The sequence below is a fragment of the Mauremys mutica genome, chromosome 7, assembly GCF_020497125.1.
Source record: "Mauremys mutica isolate MM-2020 ecotype Southern chromosome 7, ASM2049712v1, whole genome shotgun sequence".
Taxonomy (NCBI): Eukaryota; Metazoa; Chordata; order Testudines; family Geoemydidae; genus Mauremys; species Mauremys mutica.
Genome location: NC_059078.1, coordinates 99,916,427 through 99,942,180, shown reverse-complemented (window position 1 = coordinate 99,942,180; position 25,754 = coordinate 99,916,427). Strand labels below are relative to the sequence as shown.

Genomic DNA, 25,754 nt, shown 5'->3' with positions numbered 1-25,754 from the left:
CAAGGTTTTTTCCCAAGCTGGGCCTTAAAAGCCTTTAAGGATAGAGATTCCACCACCTCCCTAGGTAACCCATTCCAGTGTTTCACCACCCTCCTAGTGAAATAGTGTTTCCTAATATCCAACCTAGACCTCCCCCACTGCAACTTGAGACCATTGCTTCTTGTTCTGTCATCTGCCACCACTGAGAACAGCCTAGCTCCATCCTTTATGGAACCCCCCTTCAGGTAGTTGAAGCCTGCTATCAAATCCCCCCTCACTCTTCTCTTCTGCAGACTAAATAACCCCAGTTCTCTCAGCCTCTCCTCATAAGTCATATGCCCCAAGAATACTGTGGGAGACCATATCAAAAGCTTTGCTAAAGTCAAGATATATCACATCCACTGCTTTCCACATATCCACAGAGCCAGTTATCTCATAGAAGGCAATCAGGTTGGTCAGGCATTACTTGCTCTCCTCCAAGTGCTTCAAAATGTATTCCCTGAGTACCTGCTCCATGATTTTGCCGGGGACTGAAGTGAGGCTCACCGGTCTGTAGTTCCCAAGGTTCTCTTTTTTTCCCTTTTTTTAAAGGCACTTTGAATAAATATAACCATTTTTGAGTAAGGACAGTCAAAAGCAGAAGTATATCATCCACTTTTGCTTTAATGCTAAAAAGTGTATACGTAACCTGATAAGATCCTTCCATAAAGAACTCTATCAACTGCAGATGATCTTGCCTGGTAGTACAGGTCTCCACAAAGAGTAATGTTCTGCATTTTATCCAGGCCTCATTTCATTACATGTATCAGATTGCCTTCATCTGACCTCATCATATAATCTACCTCTTCTAATCCAACTCAGGCCTTTGCGAACTTGAAAATCCGAGTTGATTTTTTAAACAGTATTGTTTAATCTCTTTGGAACCCAGAGAAATCATACAAAGGGTAATAAAGCTTAGAGAATAATTTATGATCATATTTCTATGCTGTGTCTTTTTCACCAGTCTTTTTGTAACAATTTCAGCAAAACATAAGAAATGCTGTTACAAAAATGGTTTTGTAACTCGGTCTCCTAGAAAATACATTGAGTAATTAAAGGAGAAGGATGATAGCTACATGCGACCCAGGTAAATTAGAAAATGATTATGTTGTTCCTGCTTTATGAATTAGAGTTTCAATACTTAAGTGTTGTTTCCCTATGAAATGTTTTTTATAATCATAACCATTATAAACCTATCAATTATTAAACCTACAATTTATTTAAGCAATGCTTCCACTGAACACCTTACTAGCCTGGTCTTTTAACTAAGTGGTCAGCAGTATATGGTTCTTATTGTGTTTATATCTTAGTGGGTCAGAAGCAATGAGAAGACAAATCTTGACGGCAGAGTGAATGGGAAGATAGACGTATCCACCAGTGCCACATCCTCACCAAGCATCAAACCCTTTTATTTAGAGAGCAAAACAGCTTGTGTAGAGGAGGAATTTGAATATACTATAAAGTCACAATGGAAATATTTGTTGCTGTCCACACATTAGCAGACAGTGTTAAAGTTGATCCTTCTTATTTGCTTTAAATGGGTTAGTAGCGTACATTAGAAAATATAGTTAGTGAGACTTTTGAGTGACAAGTTGTGGAAGCCTTCATATTTACAGCTAAAACCACATCCAGTTCTTAGAGTCATAAGTTCAAAACTAAGTATATGTTTTCATGGTCTCTCATATTACTGTTACTATCATGGACTAAATTAGACTGCAGCAAATTCAGAGCTTCAGCTATCTGGGTGTGTAAGTAAACTTTCCTCCAAGTTAATTACCAAGTGTACCGGTTGTAAATGCATTGGTTGGGAGCCTGAGCAAAGGATTTAATATGGATGCTGTTTTATAGTGAAAGAAGAAAAAAAATCTTGTTTTAAAGACCTGAAAATCCAGGACATTATGCCAATGTTTGCTTACCTAACCCTGGGATTGTATGTAGCACGGAGGGATGGACTGACAAGTTTGCCTAATTTCAAACCCACTTTAACAACATGCCTACGAATTTCAGTGCTATTTGATTCACATGCCATATGGGAAAGGCTGGAAGAAAAAAAAAGCAGAAAAATACTGGGCCACCTTTCCTGCCACTATTCCCCAGTTCTCTCCTACTGGTGGCAGTGGGATTTGCATGTTGGGGAGGAAAAGTCTCAACTCTACTCCTGGTATGAAGGGTGAAGGCATGGTTGGGTAGATATAGCATTTCTATAAACACAGAGCTTCCTACTCTCCCCCTTTCTTCAACCTCACATAGTACTGTTGTAGGATTTTGTGGTATAGAGTGTGGCCATGCAACTGAGCTATGGATGGACTCTGCACTGGCACTTCAAAAGATCTGCAAAACTTCACTCATGAGGTTTACTATCCCTAGCTGTTTTAGCAAGCAGCATTTTATATGTATATACACACACACACACACACACACACACACAGAGGCTGCCCAGTGATGAAAGTTAATCACGATTAATCACACTGTTAAACAGTAATAGAACACCATTTATTTAAATATTTTGGGATGTTTTCTACATTTTCAAATATATTGATTTCAATTACAACCCAGAATACAAAGTGTACACTGCTCACTTTATATTTTAGATTAAATATTTGCACTGTAAAAATGATAAGAAATACAGTAGTATTTTTCAATTCACCTCATACAAGTACTGTAGTGCAATCTCTTTATCGTGAAAGTGCAATTTACAAATGCAGATTATTTGTTACATAACTGCACTCAAAAACAAAACAATGCAAAACTTTGGAGCCTATAAGTCCACTCAGTCCTACTTCTTATTCGGCCAATCGCTGAGACAAACACGATTGTTTACATTTTACAGGAGATAACGTTGCCCACTTTTTATTTACAATGTCACCAGAAAGTGAGAACAGGCATTCACAAGGGACTTTTGTAGCCAGCATTGCAAGGTATCTATGTGCCACATATGCCTAACATTTATATGCCCCTTCATGCTTCAGCCACCAGTCCAGAGGACATACTTCCATGCTGATGACTCATTTAAAAAATAGTGCATTCATTAAATTTGTGATTGAACTCCTTGGGGGAGAATTGCATATGTCTTGCTCTATTTTACCCACATTCTGCCATACATTGCATGTTATAGAAGTCTGGGATGATAAATCAGCACGTTGTTCATTTTAAGAATACTTTAGCTGCAGATTTAACAAAATGGAAAGAAGGTACCAATGTGAGATTTCTAAAGATAGCTACAGCACTCAACCCAAGATTTAAGAATCTGAAGTGCCTTCCAAAATCTGAGGGGACGAGGTGTGGCACATGCTTTCAGAAGTCTTAAAAGAGCAATGCTCCAATACAGAAACTCTAGAACCAGAACCACCAAAAAAGAAAATCAAGCTTCTGCTGATGGCAGATGATGAAAATGAACATGCACCGGTCCGCACTGTTTTGGATTGTTATCGAGCAGAACCCGTCATCAAGCATGGACACGTCCTTTGGTTGAAGCATGAAGGGACATATGAATCTTAGTGCATCTGGCACATAAATAATTGAAATCAATATATTTGAAAATGTAGAAAAACATCCAACAATATTTAATACATTTCAACTGGTATTCTAGCATTTAACAGTGTGATTAAAACTGATTAATTGCAATTAATGTTTCTAATCATGATTAATTTTTCTGAGTTAATCCGGTGAGTTAACTGTGATTAATCAATAGCCCTTGTATTTAAAAATAGATGTACTACAAATTAAGACACCAAAATGAAAGTGGCACAAAAATCATATATAGGCACACATATAAATGTATGTATATAATTATATAGATACATGTACAGACACACAGAAGCCAGTTGTACCTCCCAATTTATGACATTTACAGTATTTCCCTACTCTCAGTTTATTGATGCTGTATTGCTATTAAATAGTATGTGAAAAAGGAACGTTATAACTAATCAGTGACTGAGTGTAGATAACTATAACTGGGATTTGGAATTTATCATAAACACATTTGATTTATATTGATGACCGCATTAGAGACTTACAGGAAAATCTATAGGATTCTGAGTCTCCCATTTATTTTCAGTGAGAAAACTCGTGAGATCTGACAACTGTCTGCAAGCTTTCCTGTAATTAGATCTGTGTGACCATCTCATAACAAATCTCAAAACTTGGTCAAACTAAACTTTTCTTCCTCACAACAGGCCTTCCATGTCTTCCTACATTTTGTCATCTGCAAATAGCGCACGCACACACACACACACTTCTCCAGTAATGCTAAGATCAGCCAGTGGGACCAGGTGAAGCATTTTGATTACTTGGATGCAGACTAGGGGAATAGGCAGATAGCCTGCTCACTCGACTGGGAGAGTATGGTGTATTTTGCTGGCTTTTATACCGAAAAACAGCAAATAAAGAAGCAGCCTAGAGAACTGCCTTAGTGGTGGAGGGTACCACTAGCCATTCTCTGAAGAAATCAAAAGCTTTATGAAAAATAAGTGAAAAGTATTAAAAAGGTCAGTTAGCATCAAATATTGGAATAGAACTCAGCCCTCATGGATCCCAATCCTGTGTTCAATCCCGATATGAAAGATCATACGACTCTTTCAGGGGGAGGGGAGTGTCTTCCTCCTCCTTCTCCTGCAGGCTCTTCTTAAAGTACGAGTTTTCATGTTAAAATGGCTTTTTCACAAGCTTCCAGATAGTGACAAATATTTTGCACTAAATGTTGAACATTTTACAAAATTTGAGCCATTTTAGAATATTTAAACTCAAACTTTTCGAAAAGTCAAAGTTCAATCTGAAGAAAAACAACAATGAATATTTTGCACACCTGTTAAGTTAAAACCTGCTTTTTCCAGCTTTTACCAGTTCATACAGTAGTTTTGTAGCTAGGGACATTATGTGAAAATTCACTGACATCAGGGCTAAATTTGAATGCAATCAGGCCAACAGGACTCCACATTTTTTTTTCTAATATTCCATTAGCACAAAAACCTAGTGCCCCTAAGGTTAATGTTGTCAGAACCCTTTAAAGGATTTCTAATCTGACAATCAACTTAGCCCCAGTTATTATCCTTAACATTGGTAGATGTAACTGTCAGAACCACTGATAGAAGCCTAGGGGGTTAGAATGAGATAATTACATGGCATACATGCATCTTTGTAATAAGGAAAATATGCCTGAGGTTGCAAATAAACGGAAACCTTCTGCACTGACAGGAAGATGGTGACCTAATAGGTCTTTTCCAGCTCTAATTTCTGTAAGTGAATGAAAAAGCTATTTTTCCATAATAGAGAATATATCTTTGATAATGCCAGTTACAATGAAACTCAAGATTCCTTTTATACTGGAGCAGAAAAACTGCTCGTCAGTGCAGTTTGTATTGTATTTAAAATTCAAACTGTACCTACTGCATTTTTCTTTTTACAATAGCTGTAAGATGATGATACTAGGTCAATGTATGAGTAGATCCAGTCAGAGTTAGTGATTTCTTTCTTCTTAAATTATTCTTATTCCCAGGACTTTTTATTGTGCCAGGTGAGAGAAGAAGGGTGTTCCTGTGAGTAAGGCTTGGGATATAGGAGACCAGATTTCAGTTCCTAGTTTGCCATAGACTGAGAGACCTTGTGGAAATGTTTTAATCTGACTCAGTTCCCCATCAGTAAGTAGGGATAACATACCTTCTCCACCTGACGGGGGGCTATGAGCACCAATTATCTTCAGAAATTTCATTTGGACAAAATTTAAATAATGGAGACAAATTTGGGGTGTTTACAGAGGGATGGCACAAAGCTTATGCATTGTTTCACCCCGTGTCATGGTTACAGGGTACGCCACATCTAAGACGAGACCCCTTGCTCTTCATGAGTACATCTGACTTCTTGTACCTCAGTCTGGGTGGAAACATAGGGATCCTGGGTGGCAGCACCCCATTTCCTAACCATGTTAATGTGACCAGCTCAACTGGGTTTGGCACCTGTAAGAATTTCCTTTTGTGAAATGACACAGCAACAGCATCTTAAAAAAAAGATCCCGTTATTTAGTGCTTTACCTAGAGGTATGTAGCACACAGAGCAAAGGGCTAATACAACAAAGCCCTACCCACCTAAATTTTAACTTTTCCTTGCAAGCATTTGTAAGCTCCCCTCAGCCCACCTAGCCTCCAGCATGCTCAGCTCTCAGCTTCTTACTGACACCCATATGCAGAATCTTTAAGCTTTAGAATTCCCTTTGATCCTAGGCTTTCTAGCCAGCACTGCAGGAGCCATCCAGGTAACTTCTTCCCAATTGAAGGCCCAGCCATTGTTATCTTTAAGCTCTCTATCCAGATGTGCCAAGGCACAAAACCAGGTCAAACTAGCTAGAGACATAAAGGGTAACCACAACACATTCTACAAATACATTAGAAGCAAGAGGAAGACCAAGGATGGGGTATGCCCATCACTGAATGAGGCGGGGGGGGGGAAAAACAGAAAATGTGAAAATGACAGAGGTGCTTAATGACTTGAATTTTGGTTTTCTCCAAGAAGGTTGGTGGTGATTGGACATCCAACAGTGAATGCCAGTGAAAATGGAGGTAGGTTCGGAAGAGGCTAAAATAGGGAAAGAACAAGTTAAAAATTACGTAGACAAATTAGATGTTTCAAGTGACCAGGGCCTGATTAAATGCATCCTAGGATACTCAACGAGCTGACTGAGGAGATATCAGAGCCATTAGCAATCATCTTTGAAAGTCATGGAAGATGGGAGAGATTCCAGAAGACTGGAAAAGGGACAAATATAGTGCCAACCTATAAAAAAGGGAAGTAAGGACAACCCAGGGAATTACAGACCAGTCAGCTTAAACTTCTGTACCCAGAAAGATAATGAGAAAATAACCAAGCAATTTGCAAACATCTAGAAGATAAGGCAATAAGTAACAGCCAGCATAGATTTGTCAAGAACAAATAGTGTCAAACCAACCTGACAGCTTTCTTTGATAGGGTAACAAGCCTTGTGGACAGGGGTAGATATAGTATATCTTGAGTTTAGTAAAGCTTTTGATATGGTCTCACATGACCTTCTCATAAACTAGGGAAATGCAAGCTAGATGGAGCTAGTATAAGGTGAGTGTAAAATTGGTTGGAAAACACCATTCCCAGAGAGTAGTTTTCAGTGGTTCACAGTCATGCTGGAAGGGCATAATGAGTGGGTTCCCGCAGGGATCAGTTTTGGGTCTGGTTCTGTCCAATATCTTCATCAGTGATTTAGATAATGGCATATAGAGTACGCTTATAAAGTTTGAGGATACCACCAAGCTGGCAGGGGTTGCAAGTGCTTTGGATGAAAGGATTAAAATTCAAAATGATCTGGACAAACTAGAGAAATGAACTGAAGTAAATAGGATGAAATTCAATAAGGAGAAATGCAAAGTACTCCACTTAGGAAGGAGCAATCACCTGCACACATACAAAATGGGCAATGACTGCCTGGGAAGGAGTACTGCAGAAAGGGATCTTGGGGTCATAGTGGACCACAAGCTAAATATGAGTCAATAGTGTAACACCGTTGCAAAAAAAACAAACAAACAAACAAAATCATTCTGGGATGTATTAGCAGGAGTGTTGTAAGCAAGACACAAGAAGTAATTCTTCTGCTCTACTCTATGCAGATTAGGCCTCAACTGGAGTATTGTGTCCAGTTCTGGGTGCCACATTTCAGGAAGAATGTGGACAAATTGGAGAAAGTCCAGAGAAGAGTGACAAAAATGATGAAAGGTCTAGAAAACATGACCTATGAGGAAAGACTGAAAAAAGTGGGTTTATTTAGTCTGGAAAAGAGAAGACGGAGGGGGGCATGAAAACAGTTTTCAAGTATGTAAAAGTTTTTCTTCCTCCTTCTTGTAACAGTTTCTCTTAACCTCTGAGGATAGGACAAGAAGCAATGGGCTTAAGTTGCAGCAAGGGAGGTTTAGGTTGGACATTAGAAAAAAAAACTGTCAGGATGGTTAAGGACTGGAATAAATTGCCTAGGGAGGTTGTGGAGTCTCCATCACTGGAGATTTTTAAGAGCAGGTTAGACAAACACCGGTCAGGAATGGTGTAAATAATACTTAGCCCTGCCATGCATGCAGGGGACTGGACTAGATGACCTCTCAAGGTCCCTTCCAGTTCCATGATTCTGTCTTTGGCATCTGTTTTCCTTTAACAGCCTCTTTTGATTTAACTCCTCGCAGGCAAGCAGTTTAATATCAAACTGATAAGCCCCTCAAGGTTACAATATTTATAAAACAAAACCAATATGCAACTCCCTCATTCTCCACACATTCGAAATGGGACTCAAATGGGATTTAAATGGAGCATAAATCTTTTGCAGTGGGTGGATTTCATCATTGGCGAACTGTACTGTTTCTTTATGCTATAGAAACCATAAAACAGCATCACTATTTATTAAAGAAGAGTAGTTGCAGTCACCTAATGGTGTTTTTATTTGCATATTACAGAGATGGTATTTAAGGAACTGAAACGAATCATCTTTAGTTCACCTGAGAAACCATAGAACACATTAAGCAGATTCACACTACTGCCAAAGGACTCATCATTGTGATTTATATGATAAGTTAAACTATTTCAGAATCAGCATTATGAAAACACGACTGCTTGTTTTCAAATGTAAATTAGTTAAATGTCCTTGTTATTTTCAGTAAGCATGTAACAATAAGACAAGCTTTGTTCACATGTTGTGGTATGGAACAAGTGTAGGTCTGATTAGGGATAGAAAGATAGGTGTCATGGTGGACATTCAAGGTGCATTCTCCTTTTACCTCTGGAAACCTGGGATCAATCATGTTTGGAATCAAGAGGAAAAATGAGTTTTGTGACCTCATCCCAGCTTCCATTTGTGTATATAACAAAACTATCACGCAACTGATTTCATAGTCGCTATTCATCAGAGTCAATTACTTGAATATTAGGGATGCCCTAGAGCCAGAGTATAATATTAGCAGAGCTGCATGATGGAGGTGGCTACAGAATTTGCTGGCTATATTGGCATGCCTGGTGTTAGCCTAATTTTTAAATTTGTATGCGAGCTTCCAAGCTGAGGAAAAAATAGTTCTGAGTAAACAATTCAGGAAACATCAAACCTACCAGTCCTATTAAGGGAGAACATTCTACAATTAACCTGAATGCAAAAAGAAACAGTTCAGTGTTGCACTGACAGGAGCTCCTATACTCGAGAGAGAGAGAGAGAGAGTTTTTTTTTTAAATCACTCTGATCTAGGCAATTCAGATGCCTGCTACAACTACCCCTCCTTGCAGATGGAACTGTCAGAGCTACAGACTAGAACACTCATCACATCTGTCTCCACAGATAAGTGGTTTGCTAAAATTTCAGACATGCATGAGCCCCCCTACAATATTTAACTGAATTCATGGCACCTGGTCATTAATCATCACTTAGACTGCAAGTTTGTCGGGGTAGGGACAATGCTTTCATTGTGTGTGTACACAGTACCTAGCATGATGAAGCGCCAAACCTAATCATGTCCTCTAGGGGCTCCAGTAACAAAAATCCATGAATCTATGGGCTGGTCTACACTAAGGGGAAAAATCGATATAAGATACGCAACTTCAGCTATGTGAATAACGTAGCTGAAGTCGAAGTATCTTATATCGATAACTTATCCGTCCTCACGGCGCGGGATCGATGTCCGGGGCTCTCCATGTCGACGCCGCCACCGCCGTTCGCGGCGGTGGAGTTCCGGAATCGATAGAAGCGCGTTCGGGGATCGATATATCGCGTCTAGATGAGACGCGATATATCGATCCCTGAAAAATCGATCGCTACCCGCCGATACGGCGGGTAGTGTAGACGTAGCCTATTATTTGTAAGGCCAGAAGGAACCCGTCACTGTTTAGGGCAATTGTACCTGTAGTCCCATTCCGTGGTCCCTCAAGGGCACCACTCTGTGTGGTCCCAGCTCCTCAGCTGTCACCTCTTTTGGGTAGAGACCTGTGTGTGTGTCTGTCTCTCCTGACCAGGGTTTTTCCCCAGTCTGCACAGTTCCTCACCTATGCTGTAATATCCCCAGCAAGCCAGTCTGCATAAATAGGACATCATTTCCACTTTGTTCTCTCCCCGAAGGCTATAAACAGTGTAACTGCCAGCAGTTACAAGCTACCACACATCTTTATAAGCAAGCACATTTATTCTTAAGGTGAAAGTATTACACAGAAAACGTATTATAAAACAGTAAGAGAACCTATATGTATACTAAAAAGCTTACTAGAAAACACCGCCGCTCCTGTCTCAACCTCAACTGGGTTTTCCCCTTGATAACATGTTCACAATGATCTCAGATTCAGAACCAAAACAATCATGCATAGTTCAGTCTTTCCTTTATACAGCTTGGGCCTTTGATCTTGGCCTCATGTAACAGGTGATCAGCAGACAATGGCATGCATCTCAGCATGTAGCTTCAAAGGGCTGGATTTTTGCATAATGAGAGATGAGGAATTTGCATGTAAAAAAAAATAATTGGAGATATACCAATCTCCTAGAACTGGAAGGAACCTTGAAAGGTCATCAAGTCCAGCCCCCTGCCTTCACTAGCAGGACCAATTTTTGCCCCAGATCCCTAAGCGGCCCCCTCAAGGATTGAATTCACAACTCTGGGTTTAGCAGGCCAATGCTCAAACCACTGAGCTATCCCTCCCCCCTTGATAATCCCTAGGAAAACCACTTCACATGTTTTGTTCTAAGAGTCCATTCTTGTCTGACACATTGCTCAATATAGTCTTTTGAACCCCCAGGTCTCACATTTCCCCTTGCCACCACCCCCAAAGGGGTTACATACAGTCCTGGCCCACAATAATACACAAGTTATATGTTTAATACAATGGACCCCAAAGATCCATTTTGATTATCTAGTCTGACTTGCATCATATAGACCTTAGAATTTCACCCAGCAATTCTTGCATCAAGCCCATTACTTCTGGTCAAGCTAAAGTATAGAAAACATCCAATCTTGATTTAAAGACTTCAAGTGATGGAGAACCCACCATATCCCTAGGTAAGTTTTTCCAATGATTCACTGAAAAAAGTGTATACCTTAATTGTAAGCTGAATTTGTCTAACTTTAGCTTTCAATTATTAGACCTTGTTTTGTCTATCTCAGGTTGATAGAAGAGCTCTCAGCAGAAATGATCATCGGAGGCAGATACTAATAGACTGATCAAGTCACCTCACTCTATTTAGTTTATCAAAGAGAAAGTTAAGCTTCTCTCACTTTAAAGCAGGTTTTATAGACTTGAACCACTCTTTTTGGCTCTTTTCTGAGCCCTTTCCAATTTTTCACTATCCCTTATGAAGTGTAGACACCAGAGGTGGACACAGCATTCCAGTGATGGTCTCACTTTGTTAAACTAATTCAATAGAACACCATTTATTATTTCCTTTTTTATATATCCAAAGGTCATGTTAACCCTCTTAGCTCTTGTCCAACTGGCTATCAACTACGATCCCTATGTCCTTCGCAGACATCCTGTAAATGAGGCCTACATTCTTTTTGCCAACAACAATATGCAGAAAAAGCAGACGCTCAAAAGAAGCATGGTTTAATGGGTAGGGCATTAGCCTAGGAAATGAAGAGACCAGGGGTTCACATCCTTGCTCTTCCACTGTCTGCCTGAGTGACCTTGGGGGGAAAAAAAATCTCAGTTCGCCAACCGTAAAATGGGGATAGTACTTCTCTACTTCACAGGGGTGTTAGAATAGTTGCATTTAAATTTAAAAAATTGTGATGTATTGTGGTAATAATAATAAGTGCTTAATATATGGAAACAAGATTTAAATGCTGCCTATGAACTAAACATGTGAAATTCTACCCCATATTGACGTCTAATGCCACTGATGTGTATTGAACTTTACCAGATCTGTGGGTTATTGTGTTAATTGTTCCTTTCACTGTGACCTACAGTAATAAAAAGCTATATACATATACATTGCATCTTATGAACTCATCAGCATCTTGAAGTGTTCCCTCCATTATTAAAAGTTCTCCTCTTTCCTTCTCAACTTTAGTTCATTCTCTCACACACTCACCCTCCCTCTAAAATAAAAAAATAAAAAGAAACTTAACATGCCAGTTTTTAGGATACCAGTGATTTATTGTTCTAATACTGTACACTATCAGACAACAATTGCTGTGATAATAGATTGTTGTAATATATCATCAGAATGGCACCATCAAGAATATCCTGGAGACAAACATTCTTTACATTTATTTAGCTTAAATTAGATTTTTATAAAAAACAAAGTAAAGCTTTTGCATCAGCAGATGCAACAACAAAACTATAAAATTAGATCAAGTGAAAGATTTAAAGATGTTTTGATCTGGGATTTTTCTAATAAATCAAGAATGGTTACTTAGCATTCTATTAAAAAAGTAGTCATCTTTAATGTTTATATTTTAGATTATGTGTGTAATGCAGATCCTTAAGTATCTGGAATATGGTTCTTAAGGACTTTTGATGAATGTGGTAAGTGTTACTGGTCAATAAAAGAATAATTCATATGTTATAAATCCCAGAAGAAACCATTGTGATCATCTAGTTTGACCCTCTGCGTAACATAGGCTAGATAGGTCTTTCCTAAATTAACTCCTCTGTGCATTAAAGCTTTTCTTTTTTTAAATATATAAAAGCAGCAAAACATCTCATCTGGATTTAAAAATACTCAGTTATTGAGAATTCACCACAACTCTTGGTAAACTGATCTAATGCCTAATTACACTCACTGAAAAATGTGCCTTATTTCTATTCTGAATTTGTCTGGCTTCAAAGTCTAGCCATTTGATCTCTTTGGATCTTTTCATATAAAGTCTGTTCCCCGTCTCGATAGTGGCAGACTGATCAAGTCACCCCAACCTTCTCTTTGTTAAACTAAATAAATCAAGCTCACTGGAGTCTTTCACTATAAAGGCATGTCTTTAACCCTATAATCATTCAAGACTTTTCTCTGAAACCTCTCCAGTTTTTCAACATCCTTCTTAAATTGTGGACATCAGAATTGGGGACAGTACTCCAGTATCACATACACAGTAACAACCTTTCTACTCCTACCCAATATTCGTGTGTGTGTGTGTGTGTGTGTGTGTGTGTGTGTGTGTGTGTGTGTGTGTGTGTACATACAACATACATACATACCACATACATACCACATCATACATACATACATATATAGCCAAGGATTGCATTAGACCTTTTGGTTAATGTCATAATGGGAGCTTATGTTCAGTTGATTATCCACCATGACCCTCAAGTCTGTTTTTAGAGAGAGAGTTTCTCGGGATAGCATCCCCCCATCCTGTAAGGATAGCCAACAGTTTTTGTTCCTCAATGTGTAACTTGATATTGGGCCCCATTTAAATGCATTGTCACCCCTTAGACACAAGCAGTTTTTCATTTTTACATTAGGCTATATTAAAATATGTATTTATTTGTGCCCAGCTTATCAAATAATCCAGACCATTGTGTATCAATGACTTGTTCTCTTCATTTTTCACCACTCCCCCAATCTTTGTGTTATCTGCAGACTTTATCAGTGATGGTTTTAGGTTTTCTTCTAGGTCATTGGTGGGGAAAAATAAAAAGTCAAATAGGCTAGGGTAAAGAACCAATCCAGGCAGGACCCCACTAGAAATACAACTGCTCAATGAGGATTCCCCATTTACAATTACACTTTAAAAACTTGCTAAATGGAGCCTCTCAATCCATTTACTGTGTGCCATTTGAATGTGTCATTCTAATTTCTTAATCAAAATCTCATGCAATACCAAGTCTAATGCTTTACAGCCATTTAAGTTTATCATAACACCACTATTTCCATTATCAACCAAACCTATAATCATTAACATTTTACATAAAAGTTTTACAAGATGTATTTTCCATAAACCATGTTGAGTGGCATTAATCCTATTACCATTCCTTAATTCTTTAAGGAATGAGTCCTGCATCAGCCATTTCATTATTATGCCCAGGATTTAAGTCAGGATGACAAGCCTATAAATTACCTAGATTGTTCCATTTACTCCTTTAAAATGTTAAATTTCTTCCAGTCCTCTGGAACTTCAGAAGTGTTCAAAAACTTATTGAAAAGTAATATTAGTGGTCCAGAGACCTTCTCAGCCATATCTTTTAAAACTCTTGAGTGCAAGTTATCTGGACCTGAGTATTTAAAAAAATGTCCAACATTACTAACTACTGATTAACATGAATGGCGGCTTTTTTTTAGTTCCCTGTATCAGACAGGGACTGTTTGGTTTATTTTACTGACATCAGGGGAGACAGTTGGAAAATTCTGCCATGTTTACTGACACGTGGGCATGTTGCACCCTCTTCAAAACCCAGGAAGTATCCGCTATGCTTCTCTTATCACATACACCTGTTTATTACAATCTAAACATTGAATTACTACTGATTTACACTAGTGTAAATAAGAAGCAAAATCAGGTGCACTGTACACAATCATTCCATGGACAAAGCTTTTTCTGTACTATCCCTTACTGCAGGGCTGTGCAATAATGGCACAATCAGGCTATAAAACTGAGCTTTTCCAAGCTGTCTAAGGGAACTGGATGCTCAAGTCCCTTTGATGCTAATGGCTGCACTGCACTGGCTATCAGTGATGCATAGCAGTTCAAGAGGGAGAGCTGCCTTTGCAGGGCCACTTCTCCCCATCCTAGGCAAGTAGGTTGGGGTAGGAAGGAAGCACTTGTTACTTGCTGTGCCAGGAAGATTTTAAGATAATCGCTGCAGGGACTTTCACATAATGTGTTTGTACAGTGCCTAGCATAACGTAACAGAGTCAGAAGTGAAGACTCAAAGGGACCTCCAGTCCCCTGCATGCAAGCCAGGACTAAGTAATAGCCAGGGGCGGCTCCAGGGACCAGCGCAGCAAGTGTGTGCTTGGGGGTGGCAAGCTGCGGGGGGCAGCCTGCCGGTCGCTGTGAGGGTGGCAGTCAGGCAGCCTTCGACGGCTTTTTGAGGGAGGTCCACCAGTCCTGTGGTTTCGGCGGTAATTCAGCGGCGGGTATGCTGAAGGCACAGGACCAGCAGATCATCCGCAGAACCACCACCGAATCTGTGTGACTGGCGGACCTCCCACAGAAATGCCACCGAAGGCTGCCTGACTGCCGTGCTTGGGGAGGCAAAAAACAGAGCTGCCCCTGGTAACAGCTAGACCATTCCCTGACAGGTTTTTGTCAAACCTGTTCTTAAAAACCTCCAGTGGTTGAGAGTCCACAACCTCCCTAGGCAAATTGGTTCCAGTGCTTAACTACCCTGACAGTTAGGACGTTTTTCCTAATGTCCAACCGAAAACACCCTTGCTGCAATTTAAACCCATTGCTTCTTGTCCTATCATCAGAGGTTAAGAACAATGTTGCTCCCTCCTCCTTGTAACAACCTTTTATGTACTTGAAGACTGTTACCATGCCCCAGCTCAGTCTTCTCTTCTCCAGGCTAAACAAACCAATTTTTTCAATCTTCCCTCATAGGTCATGTTTTCTAGACCTTTAAACATTTTTGTTGCTCTCCTCTGGACTGTCTCCAAAATTTCCCTGAAATGTGTTGCCAAGAACTGGACACAATATTCTAGCTGAGGAGCCCTACATCCACAATGTTGTCTTTCTGTCTCTGTGGTATGCATCCTCTTAATGAAACCAAGAGCCTCATATGCATGTAGGCCCAAGACTGGTAGCTTGCCTCTGTCCCACCAGAAATTCATTTTTCCTTTTTATTTAAAGTGTCTGTGTGCACTCTCCCAACACTGGAATTGCTCCTTCATTATAGTCTTTTCCAGACATTTTTCATTCATCCACTTATGTGCTTCTTACCTCTTTAGCACACTTATCAGAGGGGTAGCCGTGTTAGTCTGGTTTTGTAGAAGCAGCAAAGAATCCTGTGACACCTTATAGACTAACAGACGTTTTGCAGCATGAGCTTTCATGGGTGAATACCCACTTCTTCGGATGCAAGCAGTGGAAATGTCCAGGGGCAGGTGTGTATATATCATCTGCAAATTTAACACCATCAGTTTAGGACTAAACAAAGACTGTGAATGGCTTGCCAATTACAGAACCAGTTTCTCCTCCCTTGGTTTTCACACCTCAGCTGCTGGAACAGGGCCTCATCCTCCCTGATTGATCTAACCTCATTATCTCTAGCTTGCTTCTTGCTTGCTTATATATACACACCTGCCCCTGGACATTTCCACTGCTTGCATCCGAAGAAGTGGGTATTCACCCATGAAAGCTCATGCTGCAAAACATCTGTTAGTCTATAAGGTGCCACAGGATTCTTTGCTGCTGTAGCACACTTGTTATTACATTTACTTATGTCCCAAGGTCCTTTTTTGTTGGTCATACAAAGGCCATTTGTGCACATTTTAATTAGTTCAGGCTATACAACCTTTTTTGTTTTTGCTGTGCCTGCAATTCCTTTAGTTCAGGGTGCACCTGAATCACTGTTTTCTCAGTTCAAACTGTTAATGCTATCTTGTCATAGGCGTTCCAGAGAGCTGCAGAGGGATGTTGGGCAAGAAGGGTAGCAGACAACTACTGGACTCAGCAACACTGGCTGCAGTTTGGAATGTTACCCTCACCACACTATAAAGGAAGCACCCTTTAAAATGTTTTGATCCGTTAAATTGTGTTTAAAAGTGGCCTGATGTACACAGAGCATAGTAGGAGGGAAAAATGCTGACATTCATGGGAATGAGAGGTATTCATTTATACTTAACTCCTATCTCACCCCTCTCTCCCAATACACCAGTTAAACACAACAGGAAAAATGAAATGGTAGATAACTAAAACTTACAACAAATATCCATAGATCTACAATATAAAGTTCTCGGCAGGATCTTAGAAACACAGCTGAGCAGTCAAAGTTTGTTTTATAGTTATTTAATGAGAATTTCTAGACTAAAAATAAGGACCCTAATAAAAAAGGAAGCTTTTAAAGTTTGCTTTGAGGTTTTTTTTAAACTTAAAACCTGCAATTTATCAATTGAATATGTAAATTGTTCAAACAAACATGATCTAGATTTTTGCTTTAAAGTGATTGTGTTATGGATGTTACCTAAATGATGAATTATGGTCAAAGCAACCCGCTGAGCAGTTCTCATTTGTTTCCCTTTGGAATTCATAACAAACCCTGATAACATTATATCCCTCAACAGCCTGGGTAAATTTAACAGATTGTAATAGGAATCCTAAATCAATCTGATTCAATTTATTTAAACAAAGACAAAAACCCTAAGGAGATCTTCATGCATTCATTTAAGTGACAACTTCAAAAGTTAAGGCCCAAGATAAGCAGTAAAAAAAAAAAAAAAAAGTAAAAAAAAAGCAAATCCATTGAGCAAATATTTTATGTCCAGTTCAGTACATCCAAGTCTTTATAAAAGAAAAAAAATAAGATGACACCCTCTATCAGTGAAATAAGAGTTTTTAATCAGGACTTTATCTGACTAGATTTGCATTTTGACTATTTCAGTGCACCAGTATCAATAAGATGCAGTGTGTCAGATTCTAGACTTTAGATTCTGACATAAGTAGGCATGTTTCCATAAGACACATTTAGGAATAAGTGTTAGTGAATGCAGGAAGAATTTTTCATTTCAGCACAATCAGTTCAGTCTAAGTATATGTCCCTGTGAGATTCCTTGGGGATCTGAGGAAAATGAATTTAACAGAACTATGGCACATTCTTGTTGATTTTACCCTAAATTCAAACAAAGTCCCATTGTACATATGATCACTGTAATGAATTTGTAGCAATGCAAAATAGGAAACTAATGTCAAGTACCTTTCGCAAGCACAGCATTTTAAATTAATTTAGAGGAATCCTAATCTAACGCAACAGTCACTGATAAAGTAATCAAAAAAAGGTGCAAGTTGAAAATTAATCTGTCCAGAGGCTGGCTATATATATTTCAAAAGGAGTATGCTCATACAGTGGATAATTCACAAGACTCATCCAGTAATTCAGATTAGGAAGGAGAGATAAGGGAACAGGTTGTTAATATTTTTTTGGGGGGGAGGGAAGGGAAATCAGTTGCACAGAGCTCAAAACGCACTATACTTCAGTCTTAAGGTCTGTGACAGATGGCCTATTAATGCACATAACAGCATCATCTGCATAAAAACAGTACTGGAATCTACAAGTCGTCACTGGGGCTACTAAAATATATCAAGGGAAAAGTATAATCAATCCACAGAGCCCTCTGGGGCATCTTTTAAATTATTGCTGGTTCATGTTTTAGGATAAGATTTTGTTCATTACTGTAGAATGAATCTGATACTTGGTTTAGTGTTCTGGCTGTCAGCACCCAAGACCAAAAGAAAATTACAGTATAAACTTGTGAAGGGCAGCCAAAAAGTTCAGTATTATTGTAATATCAAAGTATCAAGTCATGTCTCAATTGAAAGCTAGTGACTCACCGGTTAGGTTTTGAGGACAGACTCCATAAACAAGTTTGTCCTAAACAAAAGAATGTTGCTTTGCCTGTATCACCAGTGTAAATTCTGCAAGGTAATGCCAGCGACAACGGGAAGTACACTTGCATCTAAGGTAAACAAAGTGATTAAGCCAATCAAGAAAGCAAACTGGCCAGAAGATGAACAGTGGGGTTGGTGCCTGCACCCTAAAGGATGAGCAGCTGGGGAAAGAGAACTTTGTCAGGGTTTACTTTTCAAAGAATAGATGAGAACATTTATACATGACTTTGTGGACAAAGGGGACAGTGAATGTTGCGAAATGACAGTGAAAAACTATTTTAGGCAAAGACACACGCTTGCTAGAATTAAGTTTTAGGCACTAGAAAGCGTGTTTTATTTTGTTTTATTTGTAACCATTTTCTATTTCTGTTATCTCTACTTAGAGTCACATAAATCTCTGTTCTTTGTTAATAACCCTATTCTTAGTTTTACTATAAATCATCTCAGTGCTGTTATATTAAAGTAAACTAAGAGTCCGCAGCTAATCTAACAGGCTCATGTGTACGCTCTTTGGAAGCAGTGAACTTACATTTCTATGAGTGTCCAGTGAGAGGGACTGGATACTGCAGAGAGATGGGTCTGGGGAACTAGGGTTCACTGATTGTTACCTGGAAGGCAAGGTTAAGACCGGCAGAGCCTCAAAGAGTTTGCTGGTGAGATGGACAGACTAGGGTGCCAGGGAGCTGACACAGTAAGCCCCAGCAAAGCTCTCCCCTTGATGCAGAAGGGTAACAATATTTCATGGTTCTAGATGTACTGTGGAGAGGGTCACACCTCCCCACTCTCCCAGCCCTTTCCACTCCTTTTGGAAGGCTGGTGCCAGACCCATGCAGTCTTTATATCCCCTGACCACAAAGGGCTGTCATGCCTGATCCCACATAGGTGCACAAGAGAAGGAGTCTTCTTGTATACTCTTCCCCAACAACATAAGGGCTGTATACCAAGCTACCTAAAGAATACCAAGGGCTGGATACCAAGCTGCCCCAAAGAGCGTACATTCTCACAGCAGTCAGGAATAGTATGAAACTATACAGCAAAACACCAAAAACATACTGGTGATTAATATCAAGAAAGCTGCATGGAACAGGTGATGCTTCTAATGTTGAAGATGAAGAGGGAGACTAATGAACCCTAATTGGGATGCTGTTCCAAGCATTCTGAAATAATGTTTTGATACACTTTTGTTACTCTGATCCATGGATGGAAGCATACAGCAACACTTTCTTCTCCACTAGACGGTGTCACATTTTATATTAACAAGGCAATCAGAAGCTCTAGTTGAGCTTGTGTTTCCTCCAGAGCACCAGGCACAGAGATAAGTGATTTGCCAATGATGAAGGCAAGCAAAGGAAGAATTTACCTCTGTGAGAGTAACCTTTTACATTATCAACTATAAGCCCAATCTTTCTCACCATTAAATCAATGAAAGTTTACCATTAACTTTGTTGAGAGCAGGATCGGGCATTTAAATCTAGTTTTACCAAAGTTTTCATAATTTCTTCAACTGAATCTAACAATCATAACAGTGAGTGACATAGAATTATGTAGGGACTCTTCCTAAGCTCCCCTTTCCTCAGTTTCCTGAGGTGATTTGATGGTCTCCCTGGCTGAATTTACTATTTAAAAAAAATAAGTTAAGGCCTCCATGATGCAGCAATCCAACATAAGATTAAGACCAAGCTATACTCCTTCTGAATATTCTACCTGTTTATCATTATATTCATTTTCTCCTGTCTTGAAGCCCATTTCTTCTTATTGGTAATATCAAACTGATCCTATTCCCACAACTTGTTCTCTAGAACTACTTCCTTTTATTACTTTTTATAACAATAGGACTAGCATTATTCCCCCCTCCACACACACGCCTATATTGTATTATGAAATGTGCATTGGTAAGTTTGATTTGGAAAAGCTAACTTTAAATCAAGTGAGAAGCAAATTTCACCATTTCTTCACTTCCTTTTGTGGTTGAACTTCTGATGTTTATAAAAACATGCACCAGATTTTTGATCTTGTCAATAAAGTTGTAGTGTACAAATATGGCATTTTTCTAAGGAAACAGAAGATTTAAAGTTTGTTGCTAGCAGGGCAGCATCACCCTCTCAAGTGCAGACATATATCCAAATTCCTGGTAATGGCAGACTTCCCAACATACCCACGTGGGCATCTCCTGCATAAAGTAGTACTGGAATTAGAAATAGAAGGCATTCTAAATATTTTGGGCCATAAGATCACCTCAGTTTCTATATGTGGAGGGAAGTAGAAACCCCTGGATCCCAATTCAGGAGCTAAATAGTTAATAAAGTAACCATCAGTATTAGACTTCAGAGTTAATTTATCATGAAATTCATTGGGGGAACCTCCCCAGGTTATTTCTTGCTCTGTCTTCCTGAGTTTGCAGAAAACACTGTACTGATTTCCATATAGACCCTAATCTTAGCCCACCTATGCATATCCAAAGGCAGGATTGGAGGCTTGGAATATTTTTCTTTTCCACCTTAAAAGTTAGAAGAGATATGTTAGCAGGCTTTGATTTGGCAGACTCTGACCCCTGTTGTCAGTTGACAAATGTAACCTGAACTGCAGCTGTCTTACCAACTGAAGTGGGCTGGGATACTGACTCTTGGCAGCATAAGAACTTGCTTCCAAATGAAGAAATGTGAAGGGGGTGGGCGGGGGAGGGGAAGTTTTGCTATTAGTATTAATAGTTGAATTACAAATTAATAAAATAAAACCAGACTACTCCCACTCATCATTAGCAACTAAAAAGTTTCTTAATGGAGGAGGGAAAAACCTAATTAAATGTCTATTATGCTAGGTAAAATGTAGCAATGGCTAATTAGAAGCTTTACTGCTCTTTAATGATAAAGGAGATAAGCTCAAGCACAATATTTTCACTTTAAAAGGCTTGAGTCCTTTTTTTTTTTAAATTTGAAATATCAGGTTTTCACTGCTTTTCTGTGCTCGAGGACTTTGGCAAGATATTTGGCATTCCCAAATAGTAATGTCACATAAGGATTATGATTGCTCAGATTACGTACCTTTAAAAACATCCACAACTTGGTTTATCTTTTATGTTATCGGCTTTGCTCCAAGTAGACTTTTCTACAGGCGAAGTAATGGTCCAGATTCACAATTATGAGAACTTTTTAGCTTTTTAATAAATATAGCCAAGTGCACCTTGGAATGTGTTTAAAAATTCTTCTACAGTCACATGGCTAGCAGTTCAGAGAGGAGATGGTCTAGAAAGATTTCATGTGAAATAAGTGTCATCTTAATTCAGGAAACCTAGGAACTTTTTACAAGATGTATTCAAAAGACTAAAAAGACCTTTTGCCTCAATATATTTTGAAGGTGAACTATTTGAACAGTTCATGGAATCACTCTTCTCTTGTAAACGTTTTTAATGGAATGCTGAAAACAAAGCATTAGAGACAGCTGCGGCCAAAGCACTAGCTCTCCATGCATAGATAATATATAGTTTGTTGGTGTTGGGAAAAGTCAAATCATTCTCTTTATTCTTTCCTTTTTTGAATAATGTGCATTGCAACATTAATTGTTATGGAGGTAGAAAATAGGCTGTTACCATTGATAGAGATTTAATTGAAGGACTGTACATGGTGTGGAAGGAGGGATTCTCTGAGAAATTGTCATGCACTGATAGGTAATAGCAATCACAATTTTAATGTGAAAGAGGGATGCTAAGAAAGTAGGAGATATGCGTGTTATTAATTGGTGGGTGGGGAAAAAGGCTTTGAAAGGGTTAGCTATTCAATTCAAAAGAAGGTTATCCAATAAAACTAATCAAAAAGAAAGTCTGAGAAGATTATATGTGTATGAGCCTCAAAAATAAACCTGATTGTGGTTGACTTAGAATATCGGACTACCATACCTAAGATGGCTGATAGACTTCTAAATAACTTAAAGATAAAGCCCAAACTTGATCCACAAATCCAAGTTGAAGGATAAAAATAATCTTATGAAAATATGGGAGTTATACCATTCTTTGTGAACTACCTCCTACAATCCTTACTCAGACTTCCCCACCACCCCCAGGAATTACATGCAAAACCACCTCTGCCAGGGGCTTAATACAGTGGATACTGCATTAATTGCTCCGGGGTCTCTTCCATGGCAGAGTGGCTGTGGGAGTACTCAGTAAATGGCAACACAGCTCCTGAAAAAGACATGCTGCCAGACAGCAGGGCCCAGTGGAGCAGCTATTCATACAAACAGCTCAGTCCTCTGCAGATCTGGGTCCCTCCCCGGTCATGCCTTTGATCCACGAACATAAGAGGTTTCAGACCTCCATACTCAACATTCAAAAGCTTAAGGAATGATTTGTTTGGAAAGCTTGAGATGAAAGTTTCTCTGATCCCTGTGCCCTTTCCCATTGGGTCCAACATGGGACAGGGCAACCATAGGACTGGAAGGGACCTTGGAAGGTCATCTAGTCCAGTCCCCTGCACTCATTGCAGGACTAAGATTCTAGACCATCTCTGACAGGCGTTTGTCTAACCTGCTCTTAATCTTCAAGGAGGAAGATTCTACAACCTCCCTAGACAATTTATTCCAGTGCTTAACCACCCTGACAGTTAGGAAGTTTTTCCCTAATGGCCAACCTAGACCTCCCTTGCTGCAATTTAAACCCATTGCCTCTTGTCCCATCAGACATTAAGAATTTTTCTCCCTTCTCTTTGTAAGAACCTTTTATGTCCCCTCTCAGTCCTCTCTTTTTCAGACTAAACAAACCCAATTTTTTCAGTCTTCCCTCATAGGTCATGTTTTCTAGACCCTTAATTTTTGTTGCTCTTTTTGGACTCTCCAATTTGTCCACATCTTTCCTGAAATGTCACGCCCAGAACTGGACACAATACTCCAGTTGAGGCCTAATCAGCGTGGAATAGAGCAGAAATACAGTTCAGTTTTTTCATAGCCTCTACTCAAATTAGTGGGATTGTTGCCCATGTAAAAATTGAGCAAGGACATCAGGAGCTGGCACTGTAATTGTAGTCCTTGTTATAAATAGGAGACAGAATGAGGCAGATGCAAAGAGCATCAGGCAATAGTACAAGGTTTTTTGGTTGCTATGAAATTAGGACTTGGCTGCATGTTGGGTTACAGGCAAAAGGATGAAATATATAATTTGAAAGAGTATTCAGGTCTCTTAGAGCTATCAATGGGATTTTTATGGAAAAAGTGCTTAGAAGCAATTAGTATAGTTTAAAAAAATAAATGGTTGTATTGAGGCAACTGTAAAGGGCCCATATATTTACAAGGTTGTAGTACACCACTTATTTGAAACACTCTGGTTTCTACCAGAAGGTGCCTGTGAGAAGGTTATAACAGAGGTAGTCACTAGGTGTTCAAAACAAACCTGTTGGGATACTGGATGGCTCAATACATATAGGTTTAATTCCCATAATCATTCTCCTCTTGGATACAGTAACTGGAGGTTTTCAGAATCCAACCTCTGTTATGTAGTCTTGGTAAAATGAGTTACTAGACTTACTCCAGTTAAGCTAGAGCCTAGTGGAGATATAGAAATACCTTGTCATTTCTGCAGGTGGCTGCTCAAGGCCAGGTTAGAAGAACATGGGACAGAGCATCAATAACTTGCAATGATGTGCCTGTTCTGTAGTGAATTAGAGAACTCTCCATTTAGCCCAACCATGAGCACTCATAACTTGTTACAGTTTGGTATGGATATCCACCCTCCTCCCCAAAAACATTTCTTTGCAGGCAGTTTTCTGCTCTTTATTTTGCTGTTTTCTATGGAATCTCTTCTCCACCCTTTGCCCTAAAGTAGGGGTTTCCTGCAGCCATAGCACCTCAGAGCTCATAGCATACACAACATCAAACCTAGTCAGAACTTGCTGTAGGAAGTGGTGCTAGTGATTTAAAACAGGTAACACTCCTAACTGTGTGACAGTAATAAAACAATAACCCATCATAGAATTGGAGTCATTATGCCACTGGAAGTGTTGTTTTTCAGATTAGATGTGAAATTGAGGTCTGCTTATTGAAAATCCAGTGCCATTCCCCCCCGACCCAAGGGTAGCCATGTCACCATTTGGTTATCACCACTAATTTTAATTTTATTCTGCCTACCTGAAATTCAACAGCTGTTTGAAGTAGTAAGGATTTTTTTCTATTTCTATTCTGAACGGTTATGAAGGGATAGTGTGTGCTGCTTAAAGGCTACCACTTTTCACACATCACAGAAAGACAACTGGCTCTAAGGTGTACTGTTCCCTGTGGAGGCTTGTAATCCGGCTACAAACTTTAGGTGCTCTGTAAATGCTAGCCATTATTTTCAATTACACTTTAAAAAAAAACAAGGAAAGATGAATGACAATATTCAAAAAGTTATATTATTTCGTATCAGAATTGTTAAGAAAATAGAGGCCACTGCAAGTCGAAAAGTTTTTGCTCTATCCTATTAAATTCACTTGCAGTGTATGAGTAGTTTAAAGACTTCCCTGAAGGCACAGGCCCATCCCTCCCCATCTCTTTTAAAAGACAAGTCAAGAGAAGTTTTTCCCCTCTTGTGTGTGTTTGTCCTAAATGTCTTTTTAATAGTATTGAGTTCCACTGCAGTTCTCATAAAGAGAGAAATCGGATTCTTTTTGTTCCCACAACAGGAAAAAAAAGCCATAGGTTTGATTTCAACTACAGCCTTGAGGTATATGAAGTACATAAATTGTTTTAAGCCCTGGTATTGGGAAGCAATCCAAACAATGGACCTTTACTTCCACAGAGTCACACTGACTTCACTTAGACTCTGTGTTGGTGTGAAGGTCTGAGAAATAGCTTTGCAGAACTGGAACCTTAGCTGGGGCAGCACAAGACTGTGCTGCCATTTGAGAGTAAGCTGTAGAATAGCTAGTGGTAAAGGTAATCATTGCTAACACCACTTGTCTTTCTTTAAGACTGATGGAAGTTGTACTGAATGAATTAAAGCTTTTAAAGGTGTAACCAACTGGCCAACCCTATATATTTTTAGGCAGGGTATGATGAACTAGGAAATGTCTGTATTTTCTATAAACAGGATGAATGTCTGTGTTTTTGACAGCAAGTAGCCTATGAAATTCAGTCCAATAGGGTAGTATCAGGCAGGAAAGGTAAAACAATGGCCTGGATCAGGGGTTCTCAAATTGGGGGTCAGGACCCCTCAAGGGGTTTCAAGGTTATTACATGGGGGGGGGGGGTCATGAGCTG

At 39.3% G+C, this 25,754-nt stretch overlaps 1 long non-coding RNA gene across 2 annotated transcripts in view; it reads right to left on the bottom strand.

Moving 5' to 3' along the window:
* The window catches only part of LOC123374713, a 64,884-nt gene that overhangs the window by 4,519 nt on the left and 34,611 nt on the right, over positions 1-25,754 (bottom strand). The window lies entirely within an intron of this gene.